Source organism: Zalophus californianus, chromosome 1 (assembly GCF_009762305.2).
Source record: "Zalophus californianus isolate mZalCal1 chromosome 1, mZalCal1.pri.v2, whole genome shotgun sequence".
NCBI classification, from domain to species: Eukaryota; Metazoa; Chordata; class Mammalia; order Carnivora; family Otariidae; genus Zalophus; species Zalophus californianus.
This window is the reverse complement of record NC_045595.1, coordinates 200,468,198-200,490,543: the sequence shown is the minus strand read 5'-3', so window position 1 is coordinate 200,490,543 and position 22,346 is coordinate 200,468,198.

Below are 22,346 nucleotides of genomic sequence, written 5' to 3'. Positions count from 1 at the left end.
CATCCTCATTATATGAGCTTTGAGGCGTCTGTTACATTTCCTTTCTTGTATGTCAGTGGGCGAAAGGGGTCTCCAGAAACAGTGATGCTGGCCCTTGAGGCCAATGCCCTACCAAGTGGCTATTTCAGAGGAAGGCTGCTGTACACAGAGCCACTTGCCAAAGGGAGAGAAAATCCATTTATTCCAGAAGACTATTAGAGCCATTTGATTTTATTTATTTTACACCTACCAAAGCCCTGCCTGAAAAGCAGGCTGGCTTTTTTTATCTGTGTGTGTGTGTGTGTGTGTGTGTGTGTGTGTGTGTGTGTGTGTATACATATCTTACATATACGGGCATATTATAGCGATATCAGACACATTAGATAGATTGTCAGCAGATGTGTTTGCTTCTTTTTTCTTTTAACTTCCACATGAATGATAATGAGGTTGGAGAAATACCATTACACCCAGAGTACCAGAGCTCACTCTCTGCACAGGATCTTCCAGTGAATCTCAACAAAGCAATGGTGGTCAACAAGGAATAGACCAAGGGTCTGCCAAAAGAGGAGGAAATGGTGAGGCACCCCCGAGGGGTCATGGGAGCACAGAGGAGACCAGTAAGCAGCAATCCCCTTGAGGAAAATATTCATTTCCTCTGAGGGCAAGGGGGTAGAACTTTGAATATCAGCATCAGATGATCAAGTGAGTATAAACCAGGTTATGGAAAAGTGTACCTACCTCCTCAAACACAGCACCTGCTCCTGCCTTGGGGTGCCACTACTCTGAATGACCCATGCCGCCCACTTCTTGGTAAGCGCAGGGACAAACCTACTAAAGCTATCCCTTTGCTTTCAATAACCATTCTGTTTGAATATCAACCTCAAGTCTCCCAGACCCCACCATCTGCCCAGTCCTTTGAACGAGGGCAAAGGTAGTGCGCTCTGTGGGCTGAGATAATTACTTCTTAAAGCTTAGTTAATTAGGACAGTTGTCTCATTATCAAGCAAGTGTCCTTCATATAGCCCAAATGAATGGACTCCAAAGATTCATTTCAGGGGCACCTGGGTGGCTCAGTCGTTAAGCGTCTGCCTTCGGCTCAGGTCATCATCCTAGGGTCCTGGGATCGAGCCCCGCATCGGGCTCCCTGCTCCCCAGGAAGCCTGCTTCTCCCTCTCCCACTCCCCCTGTTTGCGTTCCCTCTCTCGCTGTGTATCTCACTGTCGGATAAATAAAATCTTTAAAAAAAAAAAAAAAAAGATTCATTTCAGACACAGGCCAAGGCAGGAAAACCCAAATGTTGCTCATCAACGTGCCCATTTTTAAGAAATGCTGATGAATGAAAGACAAAGTCCTGAGTTTTACCATAGACACCGCATAAACTCAGATAGCCAAAGGAACACAGTAAATTAAAACAAACAAACAAAACTCAAAGGGAAAAGAAATGCTAGACTTTGGCAACATTTCGTTCTCCTATTTGAGCATGTGATATATATAAATTCTTTCTTGTTGACCAATCCAAGGCGGCTACATTCCCCACCACTTCCCCTACAATTGCCCATTTATGGACACCTCCTGCTCACACTTCTGCATCAAGCACTGCATTTATAACAGGGACAAATAAAAGTAGAAGAAGCTGTTGTCACTGCAGAATGAAAATGGAGTTGGAGAACGCCAGTAGAACACTGACCATGTCAGCAGTGAGAAATACATCTCCTTTCATACTCTTGCCTCCATCCCCTGATGACTCTTGTCCGTAATTCTGCCTTCATCTTCCATGTTAGGTTTGGCAACAGGGTTTTCGCTATGATTCCACATCTGTTGTGTCGTAAGAAACCCAGCAAAGGAAATCCGTGCATCCATCTCCAATCCAATGTGGTCAGCACTCACTCAGTTCCACTCTTCCTTTCCCCGAAGAATTGGCCTTCGCTTCATTCTTCTCAGCCAGAGACTGGTCCCTCTACTTTTACCATTTATAATTTCTTCACTCTGCAAATCCACCTCTACTGTCTTCCCCACCGCTATTGACCCACCTTTTTAAACCAGACTTCACTAGACATGGATTCTCTCTGTTCCCATAATATATTATCTCTATCAAAAAGGTCTATTATCAGTGTACTTTATAAGTCTTTTTTCTACATCCCTCCTCCATGAAGAAGCTGTAAGCATCATAAAGATGGGGATTCTGATGTGATAAAGTCCCTAGACTGGAGGAGGTGCTTAATATGTTTATAGTCAATCAATCAATAAATTTCCAAATATGGAAGGTGGGAATCTGATTGTTCTGTCTTCATTTAGATGTCTCTCTTACTCCAGGGACCAGCCATCAGACAGTGATCTGATTGTGCAACTGTGCTTACTCCCTCCATCAATATCAACTTCTTTGAATTCATCCATTTCTCCATTCATAAAACTATGGAAAGTCAGGATTAAGTGTGTCCTTAAAGATTGTCTCAACCAACATGTACCTTCCCCGGTTAAACTCTTCTCTTTCAAGTAAAGAAAAGGAAGTGTGCACGATTGTTTTCTTTCTTAAAGAAAGCGTAAAACTTTGGACCTCTGGGAACATTTTAAGAATGGAAGTGAAACTGGAGAAATACAGGTAGTTCACGCACGTCTGCTCTGAAGCTAGGATTCAAACCCAGCTTTGCCACTTAATGATCAGTGTAACCTTGTGTTAAATTGTATAACCTCAGTTTTCTCATCGCCAAGATGGAGATGAGAATTTGTTCAACCTGATAGGGCTATTATGATAAACACTGTGGCGGCACCAATGTCAGTTCTTATTTACTGTTATTAGTGAGCTGCATCAATGTTCACATCACTAAGAGGAGGCCCACCCACAGAGACAGGAAAGGATACAAACAAGATGTATCATTCCACCACACCATAAAGGCACCAGGAACACCAGTTCCCCACCCATTCCCTCCCCTCCACTGGCTAAGGAAAACCTTCCAAGCTTCCTTTGTATGACACAACTTGTATCATAAACTCCAGGAAACACTGACTTTCACCACATGGGTACATTAAACATAGTTACAACCTCCGCAGCTTAAGTTCTAGCTGTATCTCTGGGTCTGCCAATCTATTCCTCTTCCCCATCCCATAATAACAGCTAACATTTATTGTGTGCTCATAATGCGCTTCACAAATTTTTCACTCATTTAATCCTCCAAATCACCCATTAGAAAAGCACATTATTATATCATCAGATTATTCATCTCTTTTTCAAATTGAGAAACTAAAACGAAGGGAGGTTTAGTAACTTGTCGAAAATCACATTATACAGGATCTCGAGTTAAAAGATGCAGTAAAATACAAAAACAGAGTGAAAGATGCCTGAAAATAAAAATATTTTTTAAACTGGCCAATTACTAGCTGGTCAGAAAATTACCGTTATACCAGAATATGTACAGACCCTTCCAGAAATTCTGAAAAAGACTGTCGAGATCCATAAGACGGAAAAATTTGAGACTTTCTACCATTCAATATGAGCAAATTTAGATACAGTTCTGCAAAGGGAGAAAGGAAACAAAGGGAAAGAAGGGTGGAGTGAGAGGGAGAGAGGAGGGAGCCCCGGGCAGGGCAGGGAAGTGACCACGATTAGAGTCCTCGTGGTGGGCTAAGCATCCTCCCAGGAACACTGGACTTGCATGACTTACTAGCACCCTAAACTCCATTCCCTTTCTCTCTCTCTCTCTCTCTCTCTCTCTCTCTCTCCATTGTACCTGTCTGGTGAGATCTCAGCCTTTCTCGGTCCCTACATTTAGGCATCTGGGTTCTGCTTTATCTCAAAACTAACACCAGCCTGTGTGTACTCCTCCACTCAGTGAAAAACACACACCAGATTTTCCGTTACTCAAGTCAGAAACACCTGGGGCTTTCCTGTTCCTTAACATCCCTTCCACACTCAGTTGACCCCAACGTTCAGCCCCTTTCAGGTCCTCCCTGTCTCCTGAGTCCTGTCCCTTGCCTCTTGGCCCTCTCCCCTCTGGTCTGCATGCCCCTTCCTGTGCCAGGATCAGCAGGGCGGCCCTTTCGCTCCTGTGGGCTCTGGGGCACACGTCACTTCCCTGCTTCACTGCTGCAGCCACTTGCATGTCCGCTGGCATCACGGCTACCACCATTGCCAACAGCTCCGCACCCCCGCCCCAGCCCTTGCAGTCAGCCCAGGTTTCCCTCCCCTTCCTCATCCACAACTCTCTGTGTTCCAACTTCCAGAGCCTTCCTTCCATTCCTCAGACATACCATGCTGATTCCCACCTCTGGCTCCTGCACATGCTCATTCTTTTGCAGCCACACTGTCTCCCTCTCCACCCCCCGCCTTTCCCCTGGTCAATGGAAGTACCTCTCAGCATTCACCTTAAGTCTAACTTCTTAGGGAGGTCGTGCCTCACCTTCCAGCCTGGATCAGGCTGTGCTGTTGTTTGTTGTATTTCTATAATGTGTTCTTTTCCTCCTGAGCACTAACCTCAGTCTGTGATTACACGTACCCTTCTTGGCGCGTTTGGTTGGAAGTCATGCTTGTTCACTGCATGCGCTGTGAGCTCCGGGACCACGTGCAGGGCCTGCCATACAGACAGCATTCATTGCCTGAATGAATGATTTCATCTAAAATTCATAGAAAACCTCATTTTGTGCCTGAGCACACACAGCAAATATATCCACAAACATTGGGGCCAGCTTTAGACACCAGCTGGCTCAACCCCCGACCGTCATGGTTTTCTAACTCCCCACATCACCACCTCCCTCCAGACAATAGTAAACTTTTGTTTCTAAAGGCCATAGAAAAGTAAGTGGTTTGCAAAAATCACATTTGTCCCCCTGGCTGCTGAAGACTCAGTTGGTTACTGGATCCTTGTAAATGAGATTTTGTTATTAAAGAAATGAACCAATTATATAAGATTAATGTTGGGTAGATTTTAATGAAGGAACTTTCCACAGTCATTCATATATATATATATATATATACATATATATGTGTGTGTGTGTGTGTGTGTGTGTGTGTGTGATCTTACACCATCTGGTACAAATCTAGAGGAAACTCACCCTGCTAATGACATGTGCAAACATGAAAAATGAAGACACAAAGGTAGCATAAAAATGGTCTTCTCTTTTGATGTGTGTAAGGATTTTTAGGAAGTATGTATTATTTGAGAAAATCTGAGAAGGGAAATTAAGAGCAGCTTTTCTTTCTCAATGTATCAGTCCGTGTTTGGATTAAATGAGAGGACAAAAGAAAAACCTCCAAACCAACAGAGATTTCAAACTGCTGAATTTCCACCAAACTGCTCTAATGTTTATAAACAGAACCAGAATATATGATATTCAGAAAACATCACAAAAGTTGGCCAGCAAAGGCTCAACCACAAAACAAACACTGTCATGGAAAATGGTGCTTCCACCAAAAGTAGGAACAGGCACTGCTCTGGGAGCACTAAGACAAAAAATGTTATTCACACAAAAACCCAGGATTTCCACGGTCTCTAAGAACGACGCAGTTTCATAGACTGCTGCCACCAAGTGGCCACTGCAGATACTACAGCTACTTGAAAGGTTTTAATTCCAAGATTCCGCAGGGAAAAACCAAATGTAAAAATCCTCAGATCTAGAGATCATGCCTCAGGATGTTTTAATCACTCTATCAAACCATCGTTCTGACAAATTGTACTTTTTTCTCCTGAAAATGGATCGGGAGGCAAAATAAAGCTTATAGTTAAGTTGAACAAGCATGCCTCACCAAATGTAATTCTTTGTTCCTCTACTGTCCCTTAAAACTTATTGAAAGAGACTGGTTCTTTCCCTGCTCCAGGATGAAAATTCAGGCTGCCCAAAACTCTTCTGTTTACATGAAACATTGTTGCAATTTAATAATTAGAATAGTTGGCCCCCAGAATTTCTATCCATCATTAAAAGTGAGCCAACCTCAGCTTGGTCCAGGTTGGGCTGGTTAGCCGGCAGCCGGCTGTTGGGGAAGGAGAGGACGTGTTCTCATTTTTTTTTCCCATTCTTCTCTCTTTAGTTTCCATCCCCTCCAAGGTTGAGGTTCCAAGAGGGAAGAGAAAGCAAAAAAGTTCAAACTTGGTTGGTAGCTCCTCTCCTGGGTGTTTTTGTGGATTCTTGAGAGACTGCCCCCAGGGATCTCTCGCCTGGATTTGCTCAGCCTGAGTGCTTTGTACTGAATTGTGTCCCCTCAAAATTCGTATGTTGAAATCGTAACCCCTCATATCATGATATTTGGAGATGGGGCCTTTGGGAGAGAGGGTTAGATGAGATCATGACAGGGAGCTCTTGTGCTAGATTAAAGCCCTTATCAGAAGAGACACCTGAGGGCGCCTGGGTGGCTCAGTTGGTTGGGCGACTGCCTTCGGCTCAGGTCATGATCCTGGAGTCCCGGGATCGAGTCCCACGTCGGGGGACGGGGGGGGGGGTCCCCTGGGGTCCCTGCTCAGCAGGGAGTCTGCTTCTCCCTCTGACCCTCCCCCCTCTCGTGTTCTCTCTATCTCATTCTTTCTCTCAAATAAGTAAAATCTTAAAAAAAAAAAAAAAAGAAGAGACACCTGAGAGCTTGTCCACTATCTCTTCATGAGCAGGGGCTGAGGACAGGCCGCATGAGCACATAACAGGAAGGTGCCCTCTACAAACCAGGAAAAGCGTTCTTGTCAGAACCTGACCATGCTGGCACTCTGATCTCAGACTTCCAGCCTCCAGAACTATGAGAAAATAAATTTCTGTGGTTTAAGCCACCCAGCCTATGGAACTTTGTTATGGGGGCCTGAGCAGACTGTCATTGGGTGAATGTGTCTTTATACAGGTTGGTCTCATACTCCTTCTCCAGCACTAGGAATGCTGTAATACCTACAACTCCTACCTGCAGAGATCTCTTTATCTCTCCAGATCACCTTCTTAGACAAGACCTAAAAAGAATGGCATGCCAGTCTTCGCTGACATGACCATGGCTGCTCCATGAAAAGTAATCCTGCATTCATTGTCCTTAGAAAAAGGGGTAGAGGCCAAACCTAAGGCAACTGTGATTTCTTCTTACTTCTGCCCTAAGAGTGAGTAGGGCATCAAGTTTTCCTTGGGTCTCCAGTCTGCCAGTATGCCCTGTAGATTTTGGACTTTACAGCCTCCACAACAGAATAAGCCAAAATTACTTAAAATCAGTCTCTCTCTCTCTCTCTCTCTCTTTTCCAGCACTTGGCAGGAAGAGGTAGCCAATGTCACACTATTCTTGCCATTGAGATGTCTCTTCCCTGATGAAACAAGAGAGAACCACATGAGATTCACCCTTCCCCTTTTTCCCTTCAAGTACCATCTTGATGCCTAGAATACTGCAGCAGGATGGCATGCATTTTGTAACAAATAAACACTAGGTCTAAAGCCTGTAGACTGGAGATGGAGAATGAGAAGGATCAGCACGATCTTTGACCTTCCCTAATTTTTGAGCTGTGACCCCACACCTTGAAGCACCTATGTCTGGATGAATTGTTATAGGAGATAATACATATCCAACCAATCAGATTTTCAGTTGCTTACGGGGGAGTGCATTCTCATATATTGAAAATAACAAGCAATGATATGCACGCAACAAAAATACACCACCAAGTACCTCCAAGTTCCATCTTGCTTGAAGCTAAAGAAAGAGAGCTACCTGCAGGCTATATTGTTTGCTGGTAAATCTGGGCACTCTTCTTGGCATCTCCCATCCCATTTTGACTCTCGATGGAAAGGCACAGTAGAAAACTTAGTAGATACTTCAGCTTCAAATACCACTTAATGCAGACATTTCTACCTGACAGAAAAGAGGTGCTAAATTATCATTTGCACCTCATGATATACCTGCTGATATTTAAATATTGGAAAGAAAGGGAAGTTGTAACAAAATACCAAACAATCACACAAATAATAATGAGGAGGACAGTACTACCACCTCATGAGTTGCAAAGATCCCTGATGTACAGAAAGTACTTAGGAGTTTATCATCACAATGAATCATGGGGAGTCTGGCTTTGCTAGGACTGAGGATTCCTATTTTGGCACCTCCTGACTTTTCTATATTGGACTTTCTCTTAATATTCACTTTCATGCATTGTGTATTGATCCCACTAGATCAGCTTTTATATGACAAATAGGGATTCTCCTACTTCTGCAGATCAGTGAGAACAAGGCTTGTGCTTGTCCCCCCACAGGTCACTTCTACCAACAGCAGTCTCTTGACCAAAACTACTGAGTTTGCAGCCATAAAAAAGAATGAAATCTTGACATTTGCAATGACATGGATGGAGCTAGAGAGTATAATGTTAAGTGAAATAAGTCAGTCAGAGAAAGACAAATACCATATGATTTTACTCATATGTGGACTTTAAGAAACAAAACAAATAAGCAAAGGGGGGAGAAAAAGAGAGCGAGGGGCAAACCAAGAAACAGACCCTTAACTATAGAGAGCAAACTGATGGTTACCAGGGCGGAGGTGGGTGGGGTGATGGGTGAAACAGGTGACGGGGATTAAGGAGTGCACTCATCATAATGAGCACAGAGTGTTGTATCGAAGTGTTGAATCACTATATTATACACCTAAAACTTAATATCACACTGTATGTTAATTAAATAACGAATTTAAATTAAAACTCTTTAAAAAAAAAAAACTCTTTTTTAAGAAAAAACTCCACTCCACTGGGTGGTGGAGTCTGTTGAGCATCCAGCTCTTGGTTTCAGCTCAGGTTGTGGTCTTGGGGTAGCAAGACAGTCCCGCATCAGGCTCTGCACTCAGCACAGAGTCTGCTTGAGTTTCTCTCTCTCTCTCCCCCTCTGCCCCTCACCCATGTGTTCTCTCTCTAAAATAAACAATCTTTAAAAAAAAAAGCTTAAAAAAAAAGACTAAGCCTAGCAGAAGAAAGAAAAAAACACAATAACAACAAAACTACTGAGTTAGTCAAAATATCTTGGATTCTATTTTATTGCATTTGTTACATTATGAATTGAAGAGGAAACATAAAAATAAGATTTCCGACACTAACTACAAAGAGCACAGGTCTCCTCAATGCAAAGTACGATGAACTAGATGAGACTCACTTAAGGTAGAGAAAGTAGCATATATTTAGCCCCAATCTGCCCTGTATTGGATGTAAACCAGTTACCACCATCTTTAACTTTGTATGAGAAGAAAACAGTTAAATAATAGGTACCAGATACCAGAAGTAGATTGTCAAATATTGAGGCTACAAGGCTAGAATAAATCATGATTTTATATTTTTTAACACCGTGGCAAATAAACCCTACCACCCACCCACTCATAATAAATAAATCTATTGTTCTATGTCCAAACACAGGACCTTGTGCACATTTTTCTAAGTACATCACGTCCTTAAGATGGAGCCTCCTGCTATTACACAATGTGCTCATCAAAACCTTTCATATAAGAATATATCATCTCATTAGCCTCTTCCAAATATTTGCAATTAAACTAAGTTGCACTGAAATATTTACTTTTAGAAAACAGACCACGAAAGAAAAACACACAGTCTCTCAGTCATTTCTCTTGCTTCCCCAATAAACAGAACTTCCATGTGTACAGAAATAGGCTATCTGTCCCCAGTAAGCAACTAATGGGGCCCCCATGAGTCAGTGTCTCGCCTTAACAGTGTTTTCCTCCTAACAATCCCCTAGGAGAATTACACACAGAGACCAAGCTCTGATTGATTACAGACCAGTGATTGGGACACTACCACTCTTTCCCTGTTATTTACTAATAACTGCCCTCAGCCTGCACACTGCCATAAATTCAACTCATTAGAGAAGTTCTTGAGCGCATCAACCTGAGCTGGTCTTCCCCGTCCCTCACCCAAGAGATTGGCCATCCATCCACTGGCTGTTTGCAATTTTGCTTTGTGCCTCCACACACTTCTCTTCACTCACAAGGGTCAAAACACCCTTTGGTTTTGTACAGTCCACTTCCCATATACATCCCCTTCTGAATGACAGTGATCTCAGAACACGTGTTTTGCCTAACTTTAGCCCCTTTAGACCAGTGGCCTCCTTATTGGTTTCTCCCAGGGCCCATGACACCCTTCTCCTTCTTTCAACAGCAGCTCTGGATAAAATTTCCTTCCACAAGACTCTGTTTCAAAAGTGCCTTTCATCAAAATTCTACATTCAACCCTTTAGATAGCATCAGTCCTAAATATTTTATAAATATTTACTTATAAATATTAATAAATATGGCCTTGATAATAAAACTTGAAGTGACTTTAAAAGATTGTTTTTAAAAACTGATAAATAATGATAAAAGGCAACATTGGTTTGATGACTTTAATAAAAAACTTATGATTTTACCGTAAATTCATGACTTTGTGAAAACTGTAACCAATTGTTTACCTTTTTCCTTCAGGTTTGGAGAAGTGGAAAACGACAAGAGATATTTTCAGTTCCATAGTTATGGAGAAAAAAATCCTGACCAAAACTGCCGTTAGATATTAAAATTAGTTACCAAACTAGATGGCAAAGTTCCTAGTCTTGAGTGGATGAAATTTCAAAATGAATTCTCATTTGTCTGGGAGGAAGCAGGGGGAAGATGTTAATGACCTCTGTAAGTCTAATTTATCCAATATTATTGTGCCCAAGTTGTGTACAAGTTTTCTTTCTTTTAAAAATTTGAAACATGGGGCAGAAGGCACAAAAATTGAATGCAAATGTAAACTGACTTCAGGAAAATATATCTCTTGATAAAATGCTGTAAGAAACTCACATAATCTTCTTTGCATGTCACTGGTAATTTCTGTTTTAGATTAATTCTGGTTATACATCCATTAGGAACGGTACAGTTTATTTAGGGCAGTGATAAAAAATTAACAACCACTTCTCATTTCATTAGAGGAAAAGAATCAAACATTTTAATGTATATGATTGCAAAGACTGAGAAACAAATTAATGAAATATTCCCTCGTTGTTCATTTGGAAGTATATTCTTTTGTTGGAGATCTATTTTTTTTTCACTTAATGAAACAACCAGTGAAGATTCAGAGATGCTTATAATCAAAAAGCAGCGATTTGGGATTAAGGAAGAAGTCTGTGTTAGTATGCAGAAAGAGTAGAAAAACATCAGAGAATAATTTATAGGTAAAAACTTAAGAATGAAGAGAAATTGGAGGAATGAGAACTTGCTACATTGCAGGCAATCTCTCTCTTAATCATTGATTCATATTACAAAGGCTCATTTTGAAATCACTTCTTTAGAGTTTAGAGCACATATTCCTGCACAATCAGGAATATGTGCCCTAAATTGGTTGGAAAGAGCCTCAAAGATCATTTAGGTCAAGCACTGCTTGGAGATTTAATCACCTCTTACATCACCCTTGCCAAGCAAATAATGCTCTTAATGGCAATTAAATCTCCAGATCACATTTACACCATTGTGTTTACATCATAAATCACCCTGGTATATGCAATATACCATAGTGGTGCCGCATCTTTCCAAATTGTACCATAGTGTTCCTATGGAAAAAATGGGATCAGATCATAGTTCCAATTTGGGGAGCCGCCTACACAGACACATCTCCTACATCCCCAAGACTCAGCGACATTCCCTGTCTCCACCCCATGTGCAGGCACCCAAGGGTTGAGGGCAAGAAGCGGGAGCAGGCTGTGAGGAACAGGTCAGGATTTATGTTGTCGGGTAAGAGAAAAATGGGATGGGGTTAGGGAAGGAGTGAGGAAGAGATTGCAGACAAGGCACTGATAAAATTTGTAACTTCTGTGTCTTCCTTTGCCTTGCCTGCCTTTCACCTTAGTACTACCCTGAGAAGCAAGCTTCCTCTGCACACAAGGTGAAAATCCTGAGTATCCATTCGGTTGAGCATTAAATCATTCGTTTGTTCACTTGTTTTTTAAAATTTTATTCCTACTTTGCAATCTATCTCTACCACTTTACAGCTCTTGGGTGTTCACCAGTGAGCCAAGTGGCCCTGGAGAACAGATGCCACGTATTGTGCATGTCTGGGTCCCCAATGCCCATTTGTCACTGGCTCACAGATTGGGCTAAAATGCTAAGTATTTATTAAATTTAGTGAAAAGAAAGAGATTAAAAGGAGGAGAAATAACAGAGGCCTTAGGGGCAGCAGAATGGGATTCTCTCTCTTCACTTTAGTCTTGCAACCATCAGCCAGAGCTAGGAGGTAAGGGAAGGAAATGGGAGCAAGCGGTAGAAAAAATGAGAGGTGACAGTTGAAGGGACATTCCCTCCCTTCTCTCTCTCCTTCCTCCTGCTCTGTCTCTTTGCCCACCCTCATAGATACCTCCTCCAACCAGGACAAAGTGCTTGAAGAGAAGGAATCTGGAATCATGAGGATATGTTTGCATGAGACAAGAGGGTAGGAAGAAAGGGATAAGAAGAAAGATAGCAGGAAAGAAGTTCCTAGAAGAGACGAAAGAAAATCCTTATTCCTTCCGTCATTTAAATGGTCAGTGCTCAGTAAATATCCACGTTTCCCGACCCCATACATCAGAGTGGTGTCATGTAACTAATTCTTATCAGTGGAACGTGAACAGAAACAATATGCTAATTCCCATGTGAGAAAGGTAAGAGTGGGTGTTCCTTTTCTGAGATTGCTTTTTCCCCCCACGACACTGACCTTGGAGGTTATTTTCTCTAGGAAGCATTACTACAAGATGGAAGAGCTAGCAGACACAAACTGGACCTTATATGAGGATAAATAAGAATTTTGTATACAAAGCCACCGCTTTCAGGGACTTCTTTGTTACCACAGCAGAGCAGAGCATAACCTACCTGATACACCGTATTTCACCTGTCTGCTACAGCCATTAATCGAAAAAGGAAGTCTGTTAGCCATGCTTATAGGTCAAAGGCTGTCAGACTTAGACATTCATATCTCATCCACAGTTTCTAATTCAACTTTAAAGCCATCTCAAAGTCAACACTTCCTATTTCCACCTGTCACTTAATTAGAAGATGTAAGATTTTTAAAGAATTGCCTACATGATACTCAAATAACGTATTCTTCTAGATATTCTTAAATTCACCCCTGAATGACGCTACACCAGCTTGTGCTTATTTCACTGGCCACCTTGTAGAATCATTGTGTGCTTATAAACGAGGACATTAGATCAAGGGAGGCTACAAAAGACACACAGGAAATTCACTGCAATACCTACTGTACAGATACTGTGGGGAATATTGCTCATTATAGTCCACAGCATCATCTTTATAAGAATCCTCTCAATAATTTCCTTTCCTGTCTTATTATTAGTAGTAGTTGTTCCTTTCCTGTAAAACAGAACAATATTAGTACATATCCCATCAGGCTCTTGTTGCAAGGATTAAGTTAAGTAGTGCATTTTAAAAAGCTTAAAATGGAAAAGAGTAAGCATGAAATATTTTTTTGCTATTATTAGGAATTTTTAAAAATTTTAATTGGAGTGTAAATGGTGTTAATGTTCAATATGTTTTCTAACAGATAAGAGCCAAAACTGGAGCCTTCTGACAGCAAGTCTATCATATGTCTCCAAGTTTATTTTGTACCCAGTTTCCTTCTCACACTTTTTCAATATACGTAAATTTGATGCATTTCATATATTCCTTTAAGCTGATCTGAATTCTTTTTCAAAGTTATGAAAGCTATAAATAAATAAAAATTAACAAACAAAACCCCTAGACCCTTTACTTGTCATTTATTAACATTTAGAAAGGAAAAATAAAACAATGAAAACTCTATACATATAAGTAGAATTTTCTCCATCATAGCATTTTCTTTATTTCCAAGTAGTATAAAAGATGTAAATATTAACTCCTAGGCTTGGAAGAACACACAAGCTCCAATGAGGCTTAGTAAATTTATTTGACTTTGACATCTCAATTACAACTTTATTTTTTTAAAGATTTTATTTATTTATTTGTGAGAGAGAGCACACAGAGTGGGGAGATAGGGAGAGGGCGAGGGAGAAGCAGACTCCCTGCTGAGCAGGAAGCCCAGTGCAGGGCTGGATCCCAGGACCTTGAGATAATGACCTGAGCCGAAGGCAGACACTTAACAGACTGAGCCGCCCAGGTGCCCTTCATTTAAAAGTTTAAAAAGGGGATTTCCCTATCTTCAAATCTTCAAAATACTCATGCCAATGACTGGAAGTCCACTCTGCTCATAGGCCCGAGACATGGAAGGACTCTTTGGATAAAAGCTTTAACTATGGTTGACAATTTCCAAACAAATCCTTAAGAACCATTTTGAGATAATATATTTATAGAAACAGTGAACTTAAAATATGAAATTGTTTGTGGCACCTCGGTGGCTTAGTCAGTTAAGCATCTATCTTCAGCTCAGGTCATGATCCTAGGGTCCTGGGCTTCAGGCTTCCTGCTCAGTGGGGAGCCAGCTTCTTTCTCTCCCTCCATCTTTCCCCCAGCTTGTGCTCTCTCCCTTACTCTCTCTCTCTCAAATAAATAAATAAAATCTTTTTTAAAAAAATAAAATAAAATATGAAATTGTTTGAAAAATCTGGGCTATGTGGTCATCAGGTTAACAGATTTAAAACATCATTGCCCCTAAGCTCAAAGCAAATTAGTTCTTTTCAGTTCAATAAATATTTGCTGCCTTTTGTCTCTTGATATTGCGCTAGTCTCTGGAGACCCAGAGATAAATAAAGTGTGAACAAAAAACCTCAAAGTTTCTGTAACTGCGGAAGATTCACTTAAATAATTACTCTATATTACTAAACAACTCTTTATTGCATTGATTACAGGTAGTCATTTATATATTTATTTATTTGCTTACCTGTTTACTTTCTGCTTCTTTCCTGGGGGCAAGGACCATGACTATTCTGTGTATTGTGAGTTCAATTTTTGTACAGAAGCTCCTCACATGTTAGGCACCCAAGAAATGTTTTCTAAATAGTAATGTAGTCATATGTAAAATTAATAAAAATCAATAGTCTCCATGTACACAAGCAACACTTTGAAGATATAATGGAAAAGTTCCATTTCAAATGGACCAACAATAATTCCGAAAAAGATAAAATACCTAGGAATAAATCTAACAAGGCGTGTGCAAAAACAATATGAGGAAAAAATAAGATACATTCCTGACAGAAAAAGTAAATAAATGGAAAGATAGATCAAGTTCATAAATTTAAAAAATATATATCATAAAAATTTCAATTCTTCCTAAATTAATTTATAAATTTAACAATCCCAACAAGAATAGTAAAAAAAGAAATTTTGTTCTGAAACTAGATAATTCTAAAGTTCTTATGGAAAAATAAGCTAATAATAATAACCAAGAAATCTACCAAATAGAAAAGCCTTGTAGGGGGTGCCTGGGTGGCTCAGTTGGTTGGGCGACTGCCTTTGGCTTGGGTCATGATTCTGGAGTCTCGGGATTGAGTCCCTCATCGGGCTCCCTGCTCAGCGGAGAGTCATCTTCTACTTCTGACCCTCCCCCCATGCTCTCTCTCTCTCTCTCTCTCTCTCTCTCATTCTCTCTCTCAAATAAATAATAACATAAAAATCTTTAAAAGAAAGCCTTATAAACCCAAAAATACATTATAAAACTTCAATAATTAAAACAGTGTGGTATTGGGACATATATAATAGACCAAAAAAGAGAAGATGAATTCCAGAAATAGATTTTAATTTACATGGGAATTTAGTATATGATAAAGGTGGTGCTCAGATCTGTGGTGGTAAACATGAACTTTAATATATTAATGTTAGGAAAAACCAAATAGCCACCTGGAATATATTATTGTATTCATGAATCACACCATAATCAAAACAACTTCAAATGAATTTAGAGTTAAGGTGTAAAAAATAAAGTCATAACAAGGTTGAAAGGTTGAATTCCTTTAAAGCCACAAAATGAAAGCAACCTTTATAGCTATGACTCAGAGAAAGAGAAGTAAAAAGAAAAATTTAATAAGTTCAACCACGTACATTCATAAACTTTGCATTCAACACAGCATAAGAACAAGCTGGAGGGAAGTATTTGCAGTTTATATCGGTGTCAAAGAATTACACTTACATAAAGAGCTCCTGGAAATCTAGGAAAAAAGAAATAACAAAAGCCTAGGAGAAATATGGACTAGGAACATGGATAGTTCACAAAGAAAAAAAAATACAAGTTGCCATTAAACATACAAAAATACTCGTAATAAAAAGAATTCATATTAAAACTGCATTTCTCACTGCAATGGGCAGAATTCTTTGGAGTCCCCAGGATCTTCAACCCCAAGTGTGAAGCCTTACATAGTCCGCTTCTCTTGAGTGTGGCTGGAACCTATTAATTACTTCTAACCAATAGAATATGGCAGCAATCTTGGGATGTTACTCCTTTAATTAGGTTATGTTATATGGCAGATGGGATGGATGACACTCTGCGAATATGTTATCTAAAATAAGACTCCATTTTAGCAGGCTAGAGAAAGAAACTCTTCTGCTGATCTTGAAGAAGCAAGCTGATGTATGTCAACTGTCTGTGGGGAGGGTCACATGTCTGGGAACCATAAACAGCATCTAGATGCTGAGAGCTTCAATTCTACAGTCAAAAGAAATTGACTTCTTCCAACAGCCACACGAACTTGGAAGAAGACCTTGAGCCTCAGGTAGGACTGCAGTTCTGCTGACACTCAGCCTGTGAGACCTTGATCAGAGGACAAAGCGAAACCATGCTTAGGCTGCTGATCACAGAAACTGTGAGATAATAATTATGTGTTGTGTTAAGACACTAAGTTTGTGGTAATTTATTATATAACAATAGGAAACTCTTACATTCACCCACCATGTTGGCAAAAATGCAAAAGTGTGCAACACTCCGTGTTGCTAAGCAATACCCACCGCCCACTTATACCTTGCCAGTGGGATACAAGATAGTTCTGTGCCTATGGGGGAATATCTGGTGATGACTAACACAATTACATTTATACTTGACCTTTGGCCCAGCAATCTCACTTCTGGAAATCTATCCTATACTTGCATCATATAAAATGATATATGTATAAAAGTTTTTATTAGAGCAATATTTATTATAAAAAAATAATGGAGCCAAACCAAGGGTCCAATATTTGGGGACTGGTTAAATTATCTAGGGTCATCTATTCAGTGGAATACTGTGTATCCAAAAAATGGGGGAATGAGGAAGAACTCTATAAAGTGATATGCAAAAAAAAACTCCAGGATATAATACTAAGTGGAAAAAAGCCATGTTCAGAAAAACATATATAGTGTGCTGCCACTGTATAAGGAAAATTTATGTCTTTGAGTAAAGAAACAAAGTATTTTAAAATGGTTACCTCTAAGGAATGGAGAGAAACCAGTGGGGATAAGCATGGGGGCAAGTCTTCTCCAGGATTATTTTCTTTAATCATTTTTATTTTTGAAAACTATAGATTAAAAAAAAATGAACCTATAGATACATTACCTATTAAATTTTCATTTTTAATTTTTGGATGGATGCAGAAAAGCACTGTGTCATAATGGATGTCTATTCATGATGCAGAGGTGACAATGGGGAAGGAGGAAAAGACAGTAATGTCAGCTTACAAGTCTTCCTAGGGACAGACACGGAGCAGGGTTTTGAAAGAAAGGTAAAGAGTTAAAACAAACAGACAAGCCTCAGAAGGACATTGCTGATAGTAGGAAGAACACAGTGTGATGAAACTGGCAGTACATCCAGGGAACAAAGGAGTCTGGTCTTATTAAATGTAATAGGGGTACAGAGAGCAACCTAGTGAGAAAGGCAGGCAGTGACCAGATCAAGGGGTTCTTGGAAGCTCTTCTAAAGAACTTGTACTTTATATTTTGCATGAGGCTTATGTCTCCAATTTATCATTCTAAAAGTGATTTTGAGGACATATCAGAAAAGATCTGGATTCCTATTTCCTGTGACGGCTGTAACAAATTGTCACAAACTTGGTGGCTTAAAACAAAAGAGGTGTATTCTCTCACAGTTGTGGAAGCCAGAAATCTGAGCCAGAAGTCCAAAATCAAGGTGTCAGCAGAACCACATTTCCTCTGGAAGCTCTAGAGGAGAATCCATTCTTTGCCTCTTCCAGCTACTGGTGGCTGCCAGCTTCCTTGGCTATGGCCACTCCAATTTCTGCTTTCCTCCATACGTGACATTCTGCACTGTGTGCCTATGTCTTCTCCTCTTCTGTTTTTCATAAGGACAGTTTTCACTGGATTTTGGGCCTACCTGGATAATCCAGGATGATCTAATCTCAGGATCCTTAACTTTAGCTACATTTGCAAAAACCCATTTTCCAAATAAGATCACATTCACAGGTTTTAGGGAGTAAGATGTGAGTATATCTTTTAGGGGGCCACTATGATCAATGCTAAGGTCAGGAGACTATTTAGAAGGTGATTGCAATTAACCAGGGAAGAGATGTTCAACAAGTATTCAGCTTTTCTGATTAAAAATTTTCCAGGGCAGAAATCCCATGAGCCATGTAAGTTTTTCAGAAACCCACTTGACATCTTTCTTTCTATAATTTAAGTCCACCGCATTGCCTTGATTTTTATTCAAGCAATTGAATGTATATTTGCAGTCATTTCTTCCAAGTCTTTTCTTATATAGACATAACCATTATGGGGTATTTTAAACCATAGGGACAATTCTTGGTCTCCTAATCTGGAGTAGTATAAGATTTCAGGGGGATTCCTTCTCTGAAAAAGATATTTAACTGGAGGCAGACAGGGGGTGCTACAAAGGACATGTCAGGCAAGAAAGCCTGGGGCATGTAGCATTAAAGTTTCTGGTAAGATCTGTGTGGCAGCACACCGATCTTCATAAAACCTAGGTATGAGAATTTCTAGAATCAGTGGTAGCATATTAAAATAGAATGCAGAAAACCAAAGGAGGGAGCAAATCTTTAAACTTTACATCTGAGTCAGGAGGGGGTTCTCCAAATGAAGGTGAAAGACAAACCAAACTCCCGTCCACTTCTGCTACAAAAGGTTGATTTCTGCTAGCTCTGAGGCAACAATTAAGCAGGAAAGAGCAATCCTCCAGAACATGTTCTGGTTTCCCTTCTTGTGACCCTAGCCAAATTTTACTTATTGACGTTCAGTCTAATTAACCCATGCCCCAGTTGATCCCTTACTTTCTAATGAGTTAGAGATTTCTCACTTTCTAACAGTTAAAGCTCTGACTCTAAATCATTCCTATCCAAAAGAACTTCCGGCAATGATAGGATGTTCTATGTCTGCTCTATTCAAATATGGCGTCCTCTAGCCACATGTGGCTATTGACCACTTGAACTGTGCTGGTGTAAGGGAGGAACTAATTTTTCAATTATCTTTAATTTTAATTAACTTGAATTGTAATAACCAAATGTAGCTAGCAACTACCATATTGAAGAACACAACGTTAAACAGTGTGGGACACAGGACCTGGCCCATCTTCCTGTTCAGGCATAGTCAAGTTCTATCTTGGTATCAACCTGAGTCTTAGCCTGTTGTTATACTTACTGCCTGCTATCAGAAAAGCACTGAGCAAGCATATTAGGACTCATGGCCATTGATTATATTTTAATGGCATAAATTAGAAGGTGTTTCTATCTATTATATTGGTTCAAGGTGTTATAAGAAAGGACCTGGACATGCAAACTAGACGTGTTATATGCAACTAATGAATCACTGAACACTACATCAAAAATTAATGATGTACTATTTTGTTAGCTAACTGCACATAATATTAGAAAGAAAGAAAGAGAGAGAGAAAGAAGAAAGAAAGAAAGAAAGAAAGAAAGAAAGAAAGAAAGAAAGAAAGAAAGAAAGAAAGAAAGAAAGAAAGAAAGAAAGAAAGAAAGAAAGAAAGAAAGAAAGAAAGAAAGAAAAAGAAAGAAAGAAAGAAAAGTCCCCTAACTCTGGGACTACTTAATAGCCACAGCCTCGTGGTGCAATTTTTTTGGATAAACTCGCCTTTTCTCCCCAACCTCTTTTTCTAGACAAATTCACAAAGAATTTAGTTCCTGGATTTAATTTCTACTATGGAATTTCAATATGCATATTTATGTATACCATCGTTGTAAGTATGATGTTGCAAAAGTTTCTTACGTTGTTTCCATGTCCCTAACTACCAACTTCTGGGTGGAGCGAAACTGACAATTCACTGAAAAGGGTGTGCAACATCAAGACAGTATGGTTTTGGCACATAAACGACACATAGATCAATGGAACATAATAGATAACCCAGAAATGGACCCTCAACTCTGTGGTCAACTGATCTTCAACAAAGCAGGAAAGAATATCCAGTGGAAAAGGACAATCTTTTCAACAAATGGTGTTGGGAAAATTGGACAGCCACATGCCAAAGAATGATAGTGGAACACTTTCTTACACCACACACAACAATAAACTCAAAAGGGATGAAAGATCTAAATGTGAGACAGGAATCCATCAAAATCCTAGAGGAGAACACAGGCGGCAACCTCTTTGACCTTGACCACAGCAACTTCTGACTAGACATGGTCCCAAAGGCAAGGGCAACAAAGGCAAAAAATGAGCTATTGGGACTTCATCAAGATAAAAAGCTTTTGCACAGCAAAAATAACAGTCAACAAAACCAAAAGACAACTGACAGAATGGGAGAAGATTTTTGCAAATGTTTTATCAGATAAAGGGTTAGTATCTAAAACCTATAAAGAACTTATCAAACTCAACACCCAAAGAACAAATAATCCAGTCAAGAAATGGGCAGAAGACATGAACAGACATTTCTCCAAAGAAGACATACAAATGGCCAACAGACGCATGAAAAAGTGCTCAACATCACTCGGCATCGGGGTAATGCAAATCAAAACCACAATGAGATACCACTAGAATGGCTAAAAGTAACAAGTCAGGAAACAAGTGTTGGTGAGGATGCTGAGAAAGGGGAACCCTCTTACACTGCTGGTGGGAATGCAAGCTGGTACAGCCACTCTGGAAAACAGTATGGATATTCCTCAAAAAGTTAAAAATAGAGCTACCCTATAACCCAGCAATTACACTACTAGGTATATACCCCAAAGATATAAATGTAGTGATTCAAAAGGGCACCTGCACCCCAATATTTATAGCAGCAAAGTCCACAATAGCCAAACTATGGACAGCCCAGATGTCCATTGACAGATGAATGGGTAATGATGATGTGGTGTGTGTATATATATAATGGAATATTACTCAGCCATCAAAAGGAATGAAATCTTGCCTTTTGCAAAGACATAGATGGAACTAGAAGATATTACACTAAAAAAATAAGCCAATCAGAGAAAGACAATTATCATATGATTTCACTCATATGTGGAATTTAAGAAACAAAAAAGAGGAACATAGAGGAAGGGAGGGAAAAATAAAACAAGACATAATCAGAGAGAGAGAGACAAACCATAAGAGAGTCTTAACCATAGGAAACAAATTGTAGGTTGCAGGAGAGGAGGTCAGTGGGGGGATGGAGTAACTGGGTGATGGGCATTAAGGAGTGCACATGATGTAATGAGCACTGAATGCTATATACAACTGTTGAATCACTGAACTCTACCTCTGAAACTAATAATATACTATGTTAATTAATTGAATTTAAATAAATAAATAAAAAGAAAAAAGGTTGTGTAAGGCATTTAAATCCAGAGTCACTCTCTTCCAAGGAACTCCTACAAGATGGCTCCAAGAACGCTAACAGGAAATCATTGTGTCAGAGGGTGATTTTAACCACATCTATACCCTAAGCATTAAAAGAAAGCTGAGGCTTTCAGTAAGTAAGCCAGGCTGTCAGTAAGACTTCACTGTATGAACCTGGACACTCCATTCCCAAAGAAAGAAGAACATTTCAATAGCTCACCCGCCCCTTATTCACAATGTGAAAGGGAACCTCCAATTCTAAGATGCTGAAGAAAAAGAAGTTAGAGCAACTGAGAACTAATGGTGGGGAGAACCCATGTACCACTTATCACTGGATTACATGACAGCAAGACTAGTGTAGAGATAACATAAGAGAGACCAAGACAAATCCATAAATAATGTATGAATAATAGAGGTAACATAAGAATGAATGAATCTATATAGCACTTAGAGCTTCCCAGAGAAAATGGCTCCAAATCTACATGATATTACTATGTACCGTTATAGTTTTAATAGAGTTTAATTGCCCTGTCGTTGTTGTTTTCTCTCCCTTCTTAAATATAAGTTATTTTTGTGATACAAACAGCCATTAGAGGAAAAATTATTTGATAGAATACTTCTCAGTGGTGTTTGGCAGCAAGCTATAATTATTCATTTCTATTAAGATCCATCACTTCGTATTATAATTTTGAGGGTAGCTTGAGAAGATTGAGTCCCAGGTTTACATTTTAAAAAGGTGATAGGTAGATGGAGGGATGGATGG